This window comes from Micromys minutus, assembly GCF_963924665.1.
Source record: "Micromys minutus genome assembly, chromosome: 24".
Lineage (NCBI taxonomy): Eukaryota > Metazoa > Chordata > Mammalia > Rodentia > Muridae > Micromys > Micromys minutus.
The window spans coordinates 18940463-18949180 of record NC_137959.1 but is presented as its reverse complement, the minus strand read 5'-3'; positions in this window follow the sequence as shown (position 1 = coordinate 18949180).

Sequence of the window (8718 nt, the reverse complement as noted above, 5' to 3'; positions counted from 1 at the left end):
AGACTGGCATCTAAATCACAGTAATCCATCTCTGTTGACCTACTACATGCTGAAATCCTAGGCACATGCTGCCATGCTTCCCTTAGGATTAGAGATCTAGATGTAAAATCTAAAATTATAAAATTTATGAAATAAAAAATAGAAAGTGCATGTTCTAGACTGGCTTCAAAAAAAAATGAATAATGTTCGCCTTATAAAACTTTAAATGGCTTTGTTTTATAAGAGTATCTGATGAGCTGGGAGGTGGCTCAGTGATATTGCATTCCGAGTTTGGTTCCTTGTACAGAAAGGATGGAAGAAAGAAACGAAGGGAGAGAGGGAGGGAGGGACGGGAGGGGGGAAAGGAGGGAAAGGGAAGGGAAGGATGGCACTGAGAGACCTCAGTGGTTAAGAGCTCTTGCTGCTCCTCCAGAGGACCTGAATTTGGTTCCCACCCTCAATGAGTGACTTACAACCACCTATAACTCCAACTCTAAGGGATCTAACACTTTCTTATAGCCTCTGTAGGCACCCACACACATGTGCCATTTACTTAGAAGCACACACACACACACACACACACACACACACACACACACACACGAAAAAGATAACCAATCCTTAAAAAGCAATACAAGACATGGGGGCTGGAGAGATGGCTCAGTGGTTAAAGGCACTGACTGCTCTTCCAGAGGACTTGAGTTCAATTCCCAGCATCCACATGGTGGCTCACAACCATCTGTAATGGGATCTGATGCCCTCTTTTGTGTTTGTGTGAAGATAGATCACTCATATACATAAAGCACACACACACACACACACACACACACACACACACAGAAAAAGTAAGGAAGAGAATAAGGAACATAGGGTAAGAGGAAAAGAAACTACAGAGAAAATATTTCCAAACTATATATTCAAAAGAGGTCCAGTACTTCCAATATGCTAAAATCTCTCAAAAATCAACAATAAAAAGTAGATAATCAAACAAGAACTTGGAAAAAGCAGCAAGAAATAGTTCACCAAAGGAAAGAATACAAATAGCAAGCTATCACATTAAAATGCATTCCTGGGCTAGAGAGATGGCTCAGCAGTTAAAAGCACTGACTGATTTTCCAGAGGTCCTGGGTTCAAATCCCAGCAACCACATGGTGGCTCACAACCATGTGTTATGGAATTCAATGCCCTCTTCTAGTATGTCTGAAGACAGCTACAGTGTATTCATAGACTGTAAAAAAATAAATATTTTAAAAATGCATTCCATACCACGGAAATACAAACTAAAACCATGGTGAGATATAACATTTCATTGTCAGAAAGGCCGTCACACTGAAGACACAATGATGCAATCAAATGCTGGAGAGCATGGAATAAATCATTCCTTCATTTCAGTTAGGAAACTTAAAGGATATAATCATTATATTGGCAACTAAAAAGTAGTCTAGAAGAGTGAGTGCATTTCAGAACTGCCAGGACTATACAGAGAAACCCTGCCTCAAAAAGCCAAGTAAACAAATAAATAAATAGTGACAACTCGTAATGATCCAGCTCAGCATTATGTCTGTAGCATTTACCCAAGAGAGATCACATGGGTTTACACAGAAACATATACACAACATCCATAGCAGAAAATCTGGAGACATCCCAGAAATCCTTGAGTAGGTGCATGAATAAACAGATGGTGGTACACACATACCGCAGAAAGATAGGAATACATTACAATATGATATAATGTAATACAATACGATGTAATGCAATGCAATGTAACACAATACAGTGGAATGCAATAGGATGCTAGGAATACAATACAATACAACCACCAAAGCAGCTATTGATTCATACTGTGGCTTGAATAAATTGCCAAGCCATTACCAACTGATAAATCCAGCTATTCCAGAAGCTGAGGTAGGACTACACATTTAAGGGTGACCTAGGCTACAAACTAGGTTCAAGGCCAGTATGGGTAACTTATTGAGAGCCTATCTTATGATATAAAGTAAAAATAAGGCTGGGACGCAGTTCAGTAGTAGAGTACTTGCCTACTATCTGAGAGGCCCTGGCTTCAATCACTATTTTTAAAAAAGTTACCAAGTGAAAAACTGCCTAGGATTATACTTTAATTTCAGCTGTGAAGCCTTCTGTAGAAATGGAGTATATCGAGGTGTCCCCTGGGGGTTACAGAGGAAAAAAGGGAAGTGGGGCAGAGGGACACCTTTACAGATACAGAAACTCCTTATGGTGACTTCAAGTTGCCAATATCCTGTACTGTGGTTTTTCAAGGTAGGAAATATCAGGAACTCAGATTGTCTCTGTGTTAAACCATCCACCTGCATGTGGATCTGCAAACAACCTTAAAAGTGTAAATTCACCAATTAGATTAAAGTTTGGGCATAGTGGCACTTGGGAGGTAGAAGAAGGCAGATCACTTCGAGTTCAAGGCCAACCTGCTTTACACAGCCAGTTCCAGGACGGCTAGAAAAATCCTGTCTCAAAAAAGAAGGAGGGGGAGTAAGAGGAGGAAGAAGAGAAAGATGAGGAGAGAGAAAGAAAGAAGAAAGGAAATTAAATAGAACAGTGGGTAGAAGGTAGATATTGGGTAAAATTTTTGAGAGAATAAAGTTTAGAAATCACACTTAGAGATGATAATTCTTAATTTCATTATATTATTATAATAAATTTTGCAGCTCAGGTAATTAAACCTTGAGAAGGCCCTTTTCTTCCTTCCTTCCTTCTTCCTCCCTTTCTCTTTCTTTCTTCCTTTTTCTCTTTCTTTCTCTCTTCCCTTTTCTTTCTTTCTCTTTTTTTATTTCTTCCTTCTCTTTCTTTAGTCTGTCCTTCCTTTCTTCTCTTCCTTCCTTCCTTCCTTCCTTGCTTGCTTTCTTTCTTTCTTTCTTTCTTTCTTTCTTTCTTTCTTTCTTTCTTTCTTTCTTTCTTTCTTTCTTGTAGTCTCACTAAGACTGGCCTTCAACTCAGCTTCCTGCCTCAGCCTGGGATTATAGATGAGCACTACCAGGCCAGGCAAAGAAGCCTCTTTATTGTTGAAACTCATTTTTTCCTTTGTGGCTATACAACTTCTCCAACAGTGTCCCAGGATGAAAGCAGCTCTTTGTGATGATTTGAGAGCTAAGGAGTTTATGAGCTGCTGTTTGAAGTAAAGCAGGGGTCAAGTTTGGAAGATGCATGGGAAGGTCATGAGGTCATGGGGAGGTCAGGAGGTTCAGCTTAGCATCGAGGAAGGAGAAAGCCATCTCCTTGTCCTGTAACCCCATGGCTTCCACTTAACACACATTTTAGTGACAATCCTGGAACATTTTAAGGGGACAGAAAATGGCCCCTTTAGTTTGCTGGACAAAGCTGAGTGAGCCTCTGGTGTTCCGGCAGAGGGGTATGGAGGTAGGAATGGGAGGGTAGGAGGCAGGGGGTATATTCTGTGTGTCGGTACTGGGTTCTTGATTCCTTCATGCACTAGGCTAATCCCTCAGAAACAAGGATTAGACTTGGACCTTTTCCTTTCTCAGGATTTCAATTAGGAACAGCCTTTTGCTTTGTATTTATGCCCTAAAGAAGGGGTTCTCAAATGTCAGCATTTGACAGGAGCACCTGGAAAAATGTTGGGACAGATTTCTGACTGAAACGCCCACAAATTCTGATTTCTGGAGTCTGGAGTGGGGGATGGAACTTTTTTCCATGATAGCATCCAAACTTCTGGTTGAGAGACCATGCTTTCGAATCCACGGACATAAAAGGGTATAGATGTAGCCTACCGTGGCATCAAAAGTAGGCCCAGTGTCCAGAAGATGGAGGCAGAAGGATTGTCTCAAGTTCAAGAAAAGCCTGGGCCACATAGCAAAACCCTGGGCTGGGGACATGGACCAGTATGAGTTCCCAGCACCCATCAAGGCCAGGTACAGAGGGGTACATGTTTGTAACCTCAGCATTGTGGAGCTGAGACAGATCCTAAGACCTAATGGCCAAATAATGTAGCCTAAACTGTAGAGCTCCCTGCTCCCTGTTTCAAAATACAAGATGGACAACTAGCTAACTGGAAGACTCCTAGACTTTGGTCTCTATTTGGACAAGCATGAATACACCACAAACACACTACACACACACACACACACACACACACACACACACACACACACGACCTAGTCTCAAAAAGAAATCTAAATATATAAATGAAAAGTTTTTTTTTAAGGTAGGTAAAAACTAAATAGTGTGATGTAAATAAAAGATAAAAAGTGGAAAACAGGTGAGTGCAGCTGAGTGTGCGATTGGGGAAGTAGAGCAGGTCCTGGGCAGGCCTGGATGGTAGGCAACAACATGAGTCACAGACAAGAGGGTAGCAGGGTATTGATTCTTTAATTGGGGGGATGAGGTTCAAAGGCTGGAGTTGATATAGGGTTCAGCCTCCAGCAGATGCGAAGCAACGTGGTTTGAGTTTTGGAGCTCAGGGAGGAGCTGGTGCGACTGAAATGAGTACTAGTAGTGAGCAGAGGGGTAGGATGTCCTGCGGAAACTTCTGTCCTAGTAATAAGACATTGGCCGGACTCCGGGACCGGGCGGATCTCCTGGGTGAGGCGTGGCTCCGAGAAAGGGCGTGGCACGACGCCAGGGATGGGCGGGGGCGTGGCGGTGGGGCGTGGCATGGCGCCAGGGAGGCGCGGGGCGTGGCCTCAAGGGGCGTGGCGTCGCGGATCAGCAGAACCGGCTACCTCCGGAGTCTCTGCGGGATCCGGAGCTGGCTGCTGCGCTCCACTCCAGTCTACAACCGGAGCCGCGCGCTGCCACCTCACCTTCCCAGCCGGGCCGCCCCGAGACGCGGGCATAAGCCTGCCCGGCGTCTCGCGGAGCCAGCGTCCCCGGCCCGGGCCTCGGCGCCTAGGTAAATAGGGGAGTGCGAAGCGGGGAGGGGGTTCCTAGGCCTCACTGAGCCGTGAGACTCCCGCAACTCTCATCCAGGGACGCCCTTGGTCACCTCCGGAACCGGCGTGCTCTCCCAGCTATGGGAGCGTCCTACTTTAAGGGAGGAGGACTCAGACGCGCCTCTCGAGGCCAGTGGGACCCTGAAACTCCCTGAGCCGTCCCCAACCAGCTCCCATCTCTGGGGAAGCCCAGATCTGAACCGTACCTCACCTGCATTCCCCACGTATCCCATCAGAGAAACCCAGATCCCGGGCACCCCGAGCCTCTTCCCGGAAGCAGCCTTCCTCACCATCTTGCTCCCTAAATTCCAAGAGACACTTTCCGGCTTTCCTATTCACTGCAAGTCCTCCGGGCCAGCAGCCTCCTGCCCTAAAACCTTTCTTCTCTGGCTCTCGGAGTCTGTGTATCTTCTTCCTATGAAGACAGCTAACTGATTTCTGTCACGGTAAAAGCTCCGGGAACGGAGCTTCAGGCAGACGGGGGTTCTGGTACAATCTGCCTGCGTGGAGCGGTGGGAGCAGAACAGTTGCCTGGCACTTGAATGGAGGGCCGGGGTGGAGGACTTTGATAAGACAGGGCAGCCAGGGGCCGGGTGTTAGCTCCAGCACATTCCAACAGCCTCCAGGGGCTGTGCTTCTCTGCACATTCTTTGCTGGCCCCCTTCAGAGAAATGCAGGCTGCTCATCCCAGGTAGGTCCCAGGAGCTGTGTCCCTCTAGCTCTGTTGCCCGTCTCTATGCCTGGGTGCTGGATATTCCTGGGCAGGGCAACAGGCTGGATGTGACCTCATCCAAGAACCCCAGCTAAGGTGGGACCCCTAGCCAGGCTCACTCACAGTGTCAGCAGCATCAGCACAAGTCCCCCGAGGCAGCTTTGAACCAAACTATGGATTGTGGACCTTGCTGGTCTTGCCAGTTGGCACCGAGATGTAGAGAAGTAGGAGCCTGCTACTGTGCACACCCTCTGGAAGCAGAGCTGATAATGGTGGTGGGGGGAAAGGCTGGGGACAATCCTAGATAAAGTGTCCCTCCCTAGATTGGGTACCTACTCTGTCCTTTATCAGTGTCCTGGCCACTGGGATGGAGCTATAGCTAGATAGAAGGGGCTTGGGAGCTGTCATTAGGTGTCTCTACATGACTAAGTGACAGATGAAGGAACTGGAACATCAAATCTCATAGTGATATGTGACAGACTGCAACACTAGATGTTGAGAGACAGCCAATTAGCAAGGCCAGAGTGTCAGGAGAGCCCCGAGGAGGCAGACTTTCAGCCAAGATCCAAATGAGGCAGTGCGATATTGAGACCATGGGAGGGAATTTGGTTAGAGGCAGGAAAAAGCAAGTGCGGCTAACTTTCCCGAGAAGGTTTTTACAATACTGAAAGGTGGCAGGGTACCAGGGGAGAACAGACAGCAGTGGTGTGGGGCATTGGACCACATTCCTGGGGACCATGAGTGTTCAGATGACCTGACCCCTCAAGTTCCTCTGCCTAATTCAGTGCTTTGTGGCTCTCCTTGGACGGGACCTTCTGGGGCTTGGGGAATCTATGGAAGCGCCCCCTGCTGGTCCCAGGTAGCAATCGCACAGGGATGGGGCAGCTGGTAGATAAATGTGCAGAGTCCTCCATGCAGGAGACAACCCACCTGCAATCAGATCTCTGCTGTGAGGTGAAACCAGACAGAGAGGACTGTGAGAGAGTGTCCAGGTAGGGCTGATTGGCCATCCTGATAAGATCAGATCTGTCAAGGGTGGGGCAGCCTGGCCAGGCAGGCAGGACTCTAAGCAAGTGGTGTTTGTTCTAGAGCCAAGGCCTCCAGGCAGGATTCTGGGAGGGAGTATTCAGTGCAGCCCATGGGGCAGGTAGGTAGGCAGGGCCCCAGAATGCCCCCCTGTATCCCCCCCCCTATAGGATGCTGATGCCCTTGTTGGGGAGGGCAGCAGTATGTCGTCCAGCCTGACTGTTTGTGGTGGCCTGGGCCAGGGCAGCTACTGTTCCCCCAGGAATAGCTGGCCACATTGATACCAGGGTAGAGGGGGGTGCTTTTAACCCTAGAACCATGAGAATGACTACTGGAAATCCATCTCAGCCATTTAGTGTACAGTACTCGAGGGCTTCATGCCCAAAGCCGAGGGTGCCACACATTCGGAGGGATCTGTCCCTCTGCAGGCCTGTGAGAGGCTAGTGGTGGCCATGGTTGGGCAGGGGCTTTTTTACTGCCCTTACTTATTGGCTATTGAGCCTTCAAGGGGGACCTCGGGGCCCGTTAGGGATTATTTTCTGTTTAAAATCTCATACTCCCTCTTGGCAGGGGGAGCGGGTGGGCATGGGTCCCTGTTTCCAGTTAAATCCATAGGTCCTCTCTTGATACTCTCTTTCCATCCCTCTTTGCGCTCCATTTTGGGCCTGGGTCAGTATTTGCTTCTACAACCTAACGGGGGACTGAATGAGACCAGAAGGTTCCCCCATAAATGTTACTTGTGGTTCTAGGGTTGGGTGTTCTTTGGACAGACACAGCAGGAAGCTCGTGGCTTGTACAGAGGAGATGGCTGATAAAGCCTGTAAGAAGTGGCCTGCACCGGGATTATGGAGACTGGTTTGTGGCCTGTACTGGGCAGGAGGGTCTGAAGCATGTAGCTGCCTCCTGGCTTCACTTCATTTAAAGTAGAGAGTGGCCTCGAACTTGTGACAATCCTCCTGCTTTTACCCCCACACTCAGTGTTGGGATTACAGGTATATATCATCACATTCTACCTAGGTCCTTTAGAAAAACAAAACAACCCCTTCCCCCCCAAAAAAACCCTAAAAACTGAGGGACTACACAGCCTATTCAAGCTGTATTCCTTGGTGTCTGGACCACCTTAGAAGAATGCAGGGCCTGGCGACTTCTTGGGGACAGGTTGGGTAACTGGCCTTCAGTGCTGGGGACCGACAGTCAGTGGCCAGCTTGCTAGTCATCTTAGAGGGAACTCTATGGAGCCAGTACTTGTCCTCGGGAACAAGACAACCCCAGAGGCGGGTGGTGGAAACAGAGCTGGGAAAATTGACTCCTCTCTAGCTGCCAGTTGTGATAGGGCTGGTGAAGATTAAACCTGAAAGAGGCAGAGAACTTGCTGGGGGGACATCCTGGAAATGGGAGCTGGGATAGAGGATGTGAAGGGTTAGGGGGACTATCACTATACAGAAGAAAGAGGTAACCCCTCTGCCCCACCTCTTGTTTGCATGTGCCCAATAGAGTGTCCCATCTGTTCCTTGTTAGGGACTCAATAGACAGGCCTCTAGGAGATTAATTAATACCAAGCTGCTGGCAGACTGAGATGCGAGCCTGCCCTAGGGCCCCATTCTGGCAGCACAGATGTCCAGTTGACCCCAGAAATGCTACTACTGCATTGCCACCCAGTGATCCTGAAGATGTGGGGAGTCTTGTGGGGTGTAGAACCCGGACTACTGCAGCTTTGTGCAGAGAAAGCTTAGGCGGTGGCAGGAAGCCAAAGGGGGCTACAGGACAGTGTTCCACACAGGGAATTTCTCACTTGTCTTTAGTTGTGTCCTGGGCTTGCTGTGTGACCTAAGTCTGGTGGCTTACTCTCTCTGGGCTGGTGGCTATTTTTTTTTTCCAGTGTATATATGAAGTCTGAGATTTCCTGGGTCTATGTTAATGAACCCAATTCTTCCCCTGCTATTCCCAGTTTTCCTAAATTCCTTAGGGTACATCCTATGCCCTGGGTCATATAATTAATGCCTGCCCATGCTCAGAACATACCTCTGCTTGGCTTGGCCAGACCAAGTGTCCTGTTGGGATTCTGTCCCCACCCTC